Source organism: Oryzias melastigma, linkage group LG7, assembly GCF_002922805.2.
Source record: "Oryzias melastigma strain HK-1 linkage group LG7, ASM292280v2, whole genome shotgun sequence".
In the NCBI taxonomy this organism is placed as follows: domain Eukaryota; kingdom Metazoa; phylum Chordata; class Actinopteri; order Beloniformes; family Adrianichthyidae; genus Oryzias; species Oryzias melastigma.
In genome coordinates, this window is record NC_050518.1 from 22,534,367 (window position 1) to 22,543,810 (window position 9,444).

A 9,444-nucleotide genomic window follows, 5' to 3' on the forward strand; every position below is an offset into this window, starting at 1 on the left:
CTGCTTTTGTTAAACATCTCTCTTGGCTGCACCATCCGAAAGAAACCTAGCTAGAACATGCAGAGCTCACTTTCTGCCCAGTGACAAAAACTCTGAAGATAGCAGACGTTAAGGAAGGAGCTGTCCATGCAAAATAATAAATAATAGCCGAGGAGATCTCGACATTAAGCCATTTGTCTAAGTCAGGGGTCTGCAACCTACGGCTCTGGAGCCACATGTGGCTCTTTTAGCCAAACATAGTGGCTCACTGGTTGAAGAATAATAAAATAATAGGGATTTTTAAAATACTAAGTTGGCATTGATTTAATTTAGAATTGCTAAGTTTATAAATTTATGGCTAAGGTGCACCTAGAAGTAAGATAAACCAGGTTTTTACATCTTCACTGACGTCACATGGCCTTGTTTTCTCAACACTTTGCTAAGAATGCATAGATTTCAAGCAAAAGTCACCAAATATCTAATGTATAACCAGATACAATGTCATTTTTGTCTTGAGTTATTTGAAACCTTTCATAGAAGTGCATTAACTCCATTGGGGTGGTCCTGTCAGACACATGCCGTCTTTTATTTTGAAAGGACTTCATATAAACTTCTGCCAAAAATAAAATAAAATAAAATAAGATCCCTGTTTCTCTTTACATTTTTCTTTATTCAATAAAAAAATTATATTTATAATAAAAGTTACATTTGATTTTCTGAGCTGAAATAATTCAATAAGTTTGTGTCCAACAGTCTGACAAAAGCCTTTTGCATAAATGGGTGGGGTGAAGTCACATGACTCCCTTTACATTAAGCGGTGACACAGACAGAGCTGTAGCTATGACACTGAAAAACCATTTGCAATACAGTCTCTGTTCATCAGGCTGTCATAAACGTGTGTTTAACTCCCCCGAAAAGTGTGTCAATTTGTGAAAAAGTTGTCAAACTTGTTTGTCATCGAGACATTTTTAAAATGTTCTTGACTTCGGGTTCGTTGGATTTGTGCTGTGAGCTTTTTTTGGTCCACACCGGAGTTGACATCAGCTCTCAAACCTGTCAGCTGGAGCAGACTGTCTCAGGAAACGGTGGACCAAACAGCCGTGCTGTCTATATTCACCGTCTGCTCACCCGCTCCTGCACATTTTAAACATTTTATTACTCACTTTAATTGAAAATGCATCAGATGTTATGTTAAAGAATCCATTAGATCAAATTTTACATTAATTTTAAAACAGATTGGTTCAGATTAGCTTGTCTAAAAGATCATACTGTGTTTTTGGGTAAAAACTGTCAAAAATCTCCACATCTTCATTCGGTTTGGTGTGCTTTCACACACAGCACCTTTAAGAAGGAACATCAGGCTGAAGCAGAGCGATTTTCTGCAGTTAGATCAGCGGCTAGATTGGGATTGCCTGAAAGGAACATAATGGAAAGCCAGCTTTTGGCTTCACTAACCCTCCAACTATCATTGCGCCTTCACTTCTAATACATCACCCGTACAGATGAAGCATTTCTCCTTTGTGTGCCCCACGTTTCTCTAGATTGAGTCATGTTTTTTTCAAACTCTGATCATCTTTTGAAAACGTTTCCAGTGATCTTTTCATTTTCATTATGCAGTTTTTAACCAAAATGTTTTAATTTTCTAGGACATAGTTTCTGTAGATCGTCAGAAGTTCATCAGATTTTTGCTTCGCAGCCCCCCCTTCCCATCATCCATCCGTTTACAGTCTCTCCCACTGTCTCACAGCAACAAAAATGGCGAGCAGCATTGGAGCGATTCAGCTGTACAGTTTTGAGCTCGGACGAGGAAAACAAAGACGTTCATGGATGCATCAGAATGGAGCAGATTTAAGGTTCTACATCACATCCACAAGCTTTTTACAATTTTAAGATACATTCTCTTCATACGTGTCCTCCATCATCAGAAAAATATCTCTAAAGACATCAGAAACTCAGTTAATTTTATTCAATTGATTTCTGGCTCTAATTTAAATGTAATTAATAATTTATTGTTTAAGCACGACCTATTTTTATTTAAATTATATAACCAATGTTGCTATGTATGTCCAAGCGCTAGCAGCTCCCCGCTAACGTAGCTGACAGGCTACTATTGATGATGTCATCAAGCGGGAGTAACATCCAAATTTAAAGGGATTATTTTTCCGTATCTCTCTGTTTGGAGGGCTAAATGTAGGAGTAGGGAGAAGCCGTATGGGATAGGGTAAGAACTCAGATTTGGCCCAGATCTTCTCCAGGGCTCAGCTGTACTCAAACAAACCCAAATTTGTTCGGTCCAAGTTCATCAGCTCCACAGATTATGTTCCGTGTTCAATGCTAATTTTTCTAACTTCTTGTCTCTGCAGCCAAAAACTGTTCAACTGATGATTAAAACATAAAATCTATTTTTTATCTGCAACAATTTCAGCATTTTTTTAGGTAGCGTAATGAAAATAAAAACAAAAACCAAAGAAATTCACTTCACGGTAATATATTCAAATCAATCAAGCTGTAGAGCTAACATCTTGTTTTTCTGTGTGTTTATTCTGCTCCAAACCATTAGCTGCAGCAAGAATAGTGGGATTTCAGCCTGTTATTTGAATGTTCTCACATTACCTAATCCTGTTTTTATCCTAAAACAGCTTGACACTGTAGTTTTCCAAAAGTACTTCATCCAAATGTTTCTCTTAGCTGCACTGAAATGCTCATTTGGTGCTGTGATGAGTCTGTAGGACAGCAGGACGGTGGATGTGTTACTGCTTCAAAACAAACTGTGTGTTCATTGTTATGTGGGAACTTGTCACGGCAACAGCTTGGCTCATTAACCCCTTCACACACTTTCACCACGGCGCCTGTGGAGTAAGTGGAAAAAAATACTTTATGACTAACAGCAAATCTTTAGTTCCCTGCTATGCAACAAAAACCTCAAACACAAAGTCTTTTCTCTGCTTTTTCCAGGACTACACTTGTGGGAGGATCAATAAGTGACGTATGCGCTCCGGTAAAACAAACAAAACACTTGCAAACCTTTTAGTGTGCTGGTGTGCGGCTAAAGGGGTCTACTACAATGTTTCCGGTTGTTAATTTTAGAGCTGTGTTTTTATCCAAAAACTGCAGATAAATCCAGAGGTTTGCTCACTCTTGTTTACAGAGAAAGAGCTGAACTTCAAGGTTTATAGAATTATTTTAGAATGCAAACCCTAAATCAAGTTTTTTTTTGTCTGTTGACCTCTATAAATGGGGCTTTAAAAGTGCTGTCTGTTGGTCATTGCCAAATGTTTGACAAATAAAATAAACTTGTTTAATTCTTGAAAATATAGTCAAAACCTGTTTGTGTGCTGCCCCCTAAAGGTTGAATTGAGGTATTACAGTTGAATTGTGTGATTGTTCTAATAACCATTTAAGTTTCAGATGTCTGATATCATGATCTGCAGCTCCAGCAATGATAACATTCCTGTTCCCCAGCCCCACCCATGTGTTAGGCTGTGGGCGGAGTCAGCCTCCAACTTCCCTGTTTGGTTACCCTTTAATGTGAGCAAGAACAACGCAGAGGAGAGGATTAGATGAAGGTGGACCCCCAACGAGAGGGACATGAAGACAAAAATTAAGTTTATAGAATTCTTTACCTTCTTTACTCTGAAGTGCCAAAGTCCAACAATATTGTTTTTTATGTTCTTGTGACATTTTTTGCATCATGGAGGACATAAAAGAAATTATGCTGAGAGTTACATTTCTAACTTTTTCTTTATATACATTTTTGTGAATCGGGAGCAGACAAAAAAAAAATAAAACATAGAAAAAGTTTATATTTGTGATCTAGAAAGCCTCAAGCTCTCTGCTACGCTCCATTCAAATGCATCCACTTGGAGATAGTAGATCCATGTACGTCACATGTGTCAAACTCAAGGCCCAGGGGCCGGATCCGGCCCTCCAGATCATTTTATTGTTATAAATGGTCTGATGTTATCTTGCGCTTATTTTTTACTTGTATATTTTTGACAAAATCCATTTTTACAGAGAGTAAAATATTAAAAGTTATTTAAGGTTTATTTATTCTGGAACAATATTCCTGCCTGTTTTTATTCATAGTAATGTTAAAAAGTTATGTTATTTATGTTTTAAAAATTGGCATTCTGCTAGCTTTTTGGATTATTTTGGTCCTTACTAAGATTTTTTGGAGTTTAGCTCATATTTCAGCTAAATCCTAGCTGTTTTTGTTAATTTAGGCTTTTTTTCATTTTTTTAAGGATATTTTAAAGTTTAGCTATTTTTTCAGCTACACGCTAGCTGTTTTGACTAACCTACATTTTTTTTGTTTTTTAGTCTAATTTGGCATTTAGGTAATATTACAGCTTTAGCACTTTTAGTTATTAGCTACTGAAGTGGAAATCATTAGATGCAAAAACATTTTAAAGATCACAACGACAATTAAAACGGGAAAACAAATATTTAAAAAACAGAAAACAAATCAAAATTCTAAAAAACCAAACAAACAAACAAAGCAATAAAAAACAGAAAAAACATTTAGAAAACAAAAGAATTTCCAGAAAACAAAATGAAATGTTGAAAAAATGAAAGACCATAAGAAACCAAAAAAAGTAGCTACTATGGGGCATCGCTGATGGGATGGTTACGTTTCAACTGAAAGTTATTTTGGATTTGTAGAGTTTCTGGTCATGGAGTCACCCTTTCCAAGCTGGATCTCAGTTGATTTGTTGATGTGATTTGGACTTTAGGGCCACCGTAGTTTTCTTTCCGACATGCCTCGCCATTTTTGCTGACTCGTTAATGTTCTGTTGGAGGTGAGAGAGCAGGGTTGGTCCATTCTGCTGCCCCCGCCCACAACTCAGAAGCAAATCTCTGACAAACTACTGCCGCTCTACAGAAACTATGTCCAACAAAACTACAAGTTTTTTTATTTGGGCTAAAAACGGAATAATAATAATTACAAGACCACTTGGAATGGTTTGACAGTGGATCAAAGGATAATCGGCGTGGGACTTTAACAAATTTTCTGACAAAAATCTTTTTAACAAAATTTCAGTTTCACTTTTTACATTTTTTAGCAATCTTTAAGTTGAAGTGGAGCATAAACTTTCTTTCTCAGAGGCGAGAGAGGAACCCTCTTTTAATTGCATGGCTTGAATGACAAACTCCAAACTAGAACCTTAACTTGACAGCAACATCTGACCTTTAGCTTCCTGAAATAAGGAGGCTGCCATGTTTTTATGGATTCCAGGGCAGAAGTGGGCATCTCCAGACCTCTATCCACCAACACTGACTACCTGGATCAAGCATCTCCAGCCTATCAGAAGCTACAAAGGTCAGGAAAAGTATCATTTTGGAGGATTGTTGCCCGATATTTCCTAAAGTTGTAGCTTCATTTTTCTTGTTTATTGGTTAATGACAGAATTCTAGAATACAGACACATGGTGTCAGTAAAGATAAAGTCTGACTGCACTGTTGCTTAAAACCTACTCATTGTATGGACACTCCTCCACAGCCCAGCAATGTCAAAATGAGGCAAAACTTTTGAAGTTTTGTCTGTTGAATATCCTCAAAAAAATTAGAAGAACTTCACATGGATCAGAAAAAAGCTTGTTGCGTTTGTTAGAGTCCAGTTCATTATTTAATCTTAAACTTTAGGAGATGTTTGTTCAACATCCAGTGGATAAACTTTAAATGTGTGAAAGGATCCAGAGTTAGAGAAGGATCCCTCAAACTCTTGCACACATTTTCACCAAACCACAGCTTAACAGTTAATAAAAATCCGCCTCTTTAAAGACAACGGTTGATTGATTGATTGATCATCTTGCTTCGGTTAATGCTCCTTTATTTATGTGGAAGTATTAGTGTGCTCTGTTCTCTCACTATTGTTAGTTTTGCCTTTTGCTTATAAACCATCACCTGAATTTAATACGACGATCTCAGAGAGAGTAAAAGATTTCTACTCCTCCAATAGAGTTCTAATCATTGGCTCCATAAGAAAACTGGACCCCCTTTATGTTCCAAACAGGAAGTACCTGCTGGTTCCAAGACGCTAAAATTAAATAGAGAAATACACAGCTATCATTCAGTCATTCTTTTTGTTAGAATGACCAACCTTGCTCTGATTCTTTTGTTTTTTAACATGTTCTTGCTAATCCTAATATTTATTAATATTTATGTTTTTAGTGCAAGTTATTCAAGTTACAAACTGACCAATCAGATTCCTCAATAAAAGTATGTGGTGGCTGCTGGTCCCCACGTCCAACGACCAAAACCTTTGATTGACAGATTTTGTTTAGCCCCCTTTCAACTATTAGGGGTGTGGCCTTCCAACAAACTCACTGCTAATTGGCTAGAGCAGCTTCCACAGAAATAGTGACTCAGAGTGACTTGGACCAATCACTGCTAACTCACAACGTCTGGTTATAACATGGCGTCATTTGTATGAAAAAAAAAGGAGACTAAATTGACTTAAATTCATTAAGTAAAAGTAAGGCCTCCCTAACTGCTAAAAAACTATATAGTGCTGGGCTAACTAGTGTCCTGGATTTTCAAAGTCATTCAGACACCATGCTCACGACTTTTTTTTTTTTTTAATGGCAAATATGTTGTCACTGATTTTGTGAAGCAAAAAACAAATAAATACAAGCATTTTGCGAAGACTATTTATGAATCCAATGTGTTATGATCATGAAATTGTGGATGATTTATAAAAAATAAATAAATAAACATACATTTTATTCATAAAAATTGTCCAAAGCCAATGCATTGTGGTCTAAATTTACCAATCTACTGAAAATCGATGCATGCTGTTTTTTTGCAAAGACTTCTGGGAAATTTTTAGGGCACTCAATTTTGTAATTGTAGATCCAGACACATTTAAATCACTATTAAGTGCACTAAGTAGTGAGTTGTGAAGGAATTTAGACACAACCTGAGTCTATGGGTGATGTCACACTTACTCTGTCCAGTTGTCATATACAGGCAATGATAATAACTTTGAAAAACAGTTTACAACAGCACCACAATTTGACTTTATTTGTAACAAGTTTTGTTGCACAACAAATGTAGATTTGGCTGTTTAAATAAATAGATGGATCTGGAAATGTGTGGAATGTACCTTTAATTTGTTTAAAAATTAAGGTTCATCATTTGATTATTTCTGTTATTTGTTGCTTTACTTGGAGTGTAACGATTAATCAACTTAGTAGATTAATTGATTTATACTCATACAATTCAGCCAGATCATCTGCCTGAGGCAAGTTGTTAACCCAATCAAACTATACCATTAGAAAGTCATTTCAAATTAAATTGATTATCATTGATATTAGAACATACCATTTGGATTGAGGAACAGTGTGATAGAATGTTCTAATTGTGTTATTTTGATGTGGAAAAACAAGAGTGGGTTGAATTTTATGAAACTAAAATGTGAACAGATTTGACATTCATTCTTTTTTACTTGTTTGTTTAAAATACAAGGAATCTGGAAAACGTCACCTGCACTGTTCAGTATTTATCTCCGAGTCTCACTGGTGGAAGTTTTGGATAAATGTGTCCTGGGTTCATTTTAGGACAGTGAATGGGATCGTTCAAAATGAACCAATATTGACTATGAATGGGACTGTCAACCACAAATTATGAGTTGTTAAAATGAATCGTTGCACTCTAATGCTTTACGTATTTACTTTTCTAAATATTAAAAAGAACTGGAACCTGTGAGAGCTTCAATAGTTTTTATCTTTAAACAGGAATCTTGTCATGTTAAAAAACATCCTAAAATGTGTGGTTGCAGATATAATACAACGAGGCAATATATTTTTCTTGAACCAACCTACAGAGGGAGAGGACGTCACACCAGAAGTTTAGTTTAACTCTCATTTAATATTTTTCCTGCCTCACATTTCACTTTTATTCTGGAAACCTTTATTTTTCCTTTTTTTTAGATTGTAGAAGTTGGGTCAGATGGGTCACACTCCCCTCGGATTTTTCCAAAGTCACTGAAGGTAAAATATCAGTCGTAACAGCAAGGAGGTGAACAAACACATCCGAGGCCCACGCACTGCTGCTGGCTACATCACAGAGCACCAAGGTGTTAATTTGAAGTGTCACTTCATGACTACGAAAGTGGTCTTCCTCCTCGGCTGCAACCTTTACACTAAAACCCGGGTGAGGAAGTGCCCCCGAGCTCCCAACTGCACACTCTTGAAAAGGGCAAGAAGGGGTGAGCACCCCTCCTACCCTGCCACCCGATCCTCCCAGAGACTGTTTGCAAGCAAACTCCACTGATGATTAGAGTCAGCCTTCCACTGATGCCTCTGACAGACAATTAATAGGGTTTCATGCTCGGTACAACCTGCAGCGCTGGGTGATTACGTCTGACAGCGACATGATCCCCACTTCCTGTGGTGACCTGCTTTAATAATGAAATAACCATAAAATGGCAAACCCTCCACACAAGGAGGCTGGAGCTGCATCCTTTCAGAGTAAAACAATCAGGAACACGCAGGAGCTGCACTCGTTTATGGCAGGGCTTTCCCTTTGTTTCCTTTGCTCTTTGTCTGTAGCTATAAGAGGCAGCTCAGAGCCACGTTGCTGGATGAGTCACCTTGCCGGAGAGTCCAAAAGCCTAAAAAACATGAACCTTTTATCGAAAGGGGATGTTTGAGTAGGCCAGGGACAGGAACGTGGGCTTGATCCCTGTCTGCAGCATCAAATAGTGTTCAGAGCCAGCCTGCAGTGATTTATCCTCCGCTTTACTGTTTCCCCATTGCAAACTCTCAGGCAGATGTCATAAATTAGCACATGGGCTGTAACAACACTGTACGCCTATCGTGGAGAAGTGGCTAAATGGTAATATCCATCTGTGCTCCTGCAGGATTTACAGTGTTTCTAATTATCTCGGTGTTCAGAGCTACCTGCTGATCCGAGCGGCACAGGTTTCTGCACATCTGGTGAGACCCGCGTTTGGCCACCGACTAAACAGGAGCACGGCTCCTTGTTTTGTTGTTGTTGGAGGGGGGGGGGTTGGGTTGAAGGATAAGTTATCCCCCCGATCCACACGTCCTCCAAGAACAAGTGATCAATAGCTGACCGTGGTGTTCTGTGATACAGACTTGCATGGCTGGCGAAGTGACTCACAGCTTGTCATCCTGCAGACCTAATTGGTTAACTTTCTTTGTTGCCATGTGGGCCAGATTTGAGATGTGAGGGATCTGCTCAAATGCTGACTAGCTCTGAAACAGCCTGATATTTGGATGGGCAGATCAGTGAGCGGTCATCCTCTGAAAAGGACAATAGTTGCCTGTGAACTGAAGCTGTGAGGACTGTTCTGAACAGAGTGTGCAGCCTCTTCAGGCGAATTTGAGAGCACTATTTTTATTTATTTTTGTTTTCCTGAGGATGCACATGAGGGGAAGGCTGCTCTAATCAATCAGGGGGCCTTTGTGGTTTGAGAAATAACACAAAGATGGCAGATGA

At 38.1% G+C, this 9,444-nt stretch overlaps 1 protein-coding gene across 1 annotated transcript in view; it reads right to left on the minus strand.

The window, feature by feature from the left end:
* The window catches only part of march9 (membrane-associated ring finger (C3HC4) 9), a 33,587-nt gene that overhangs the window by 22,442 nt on the left and 1,701 nt on the right, over nt 1-9,444 (minus strand). The gene's annotated exons all lie outside the window — the stretch shown is intronic.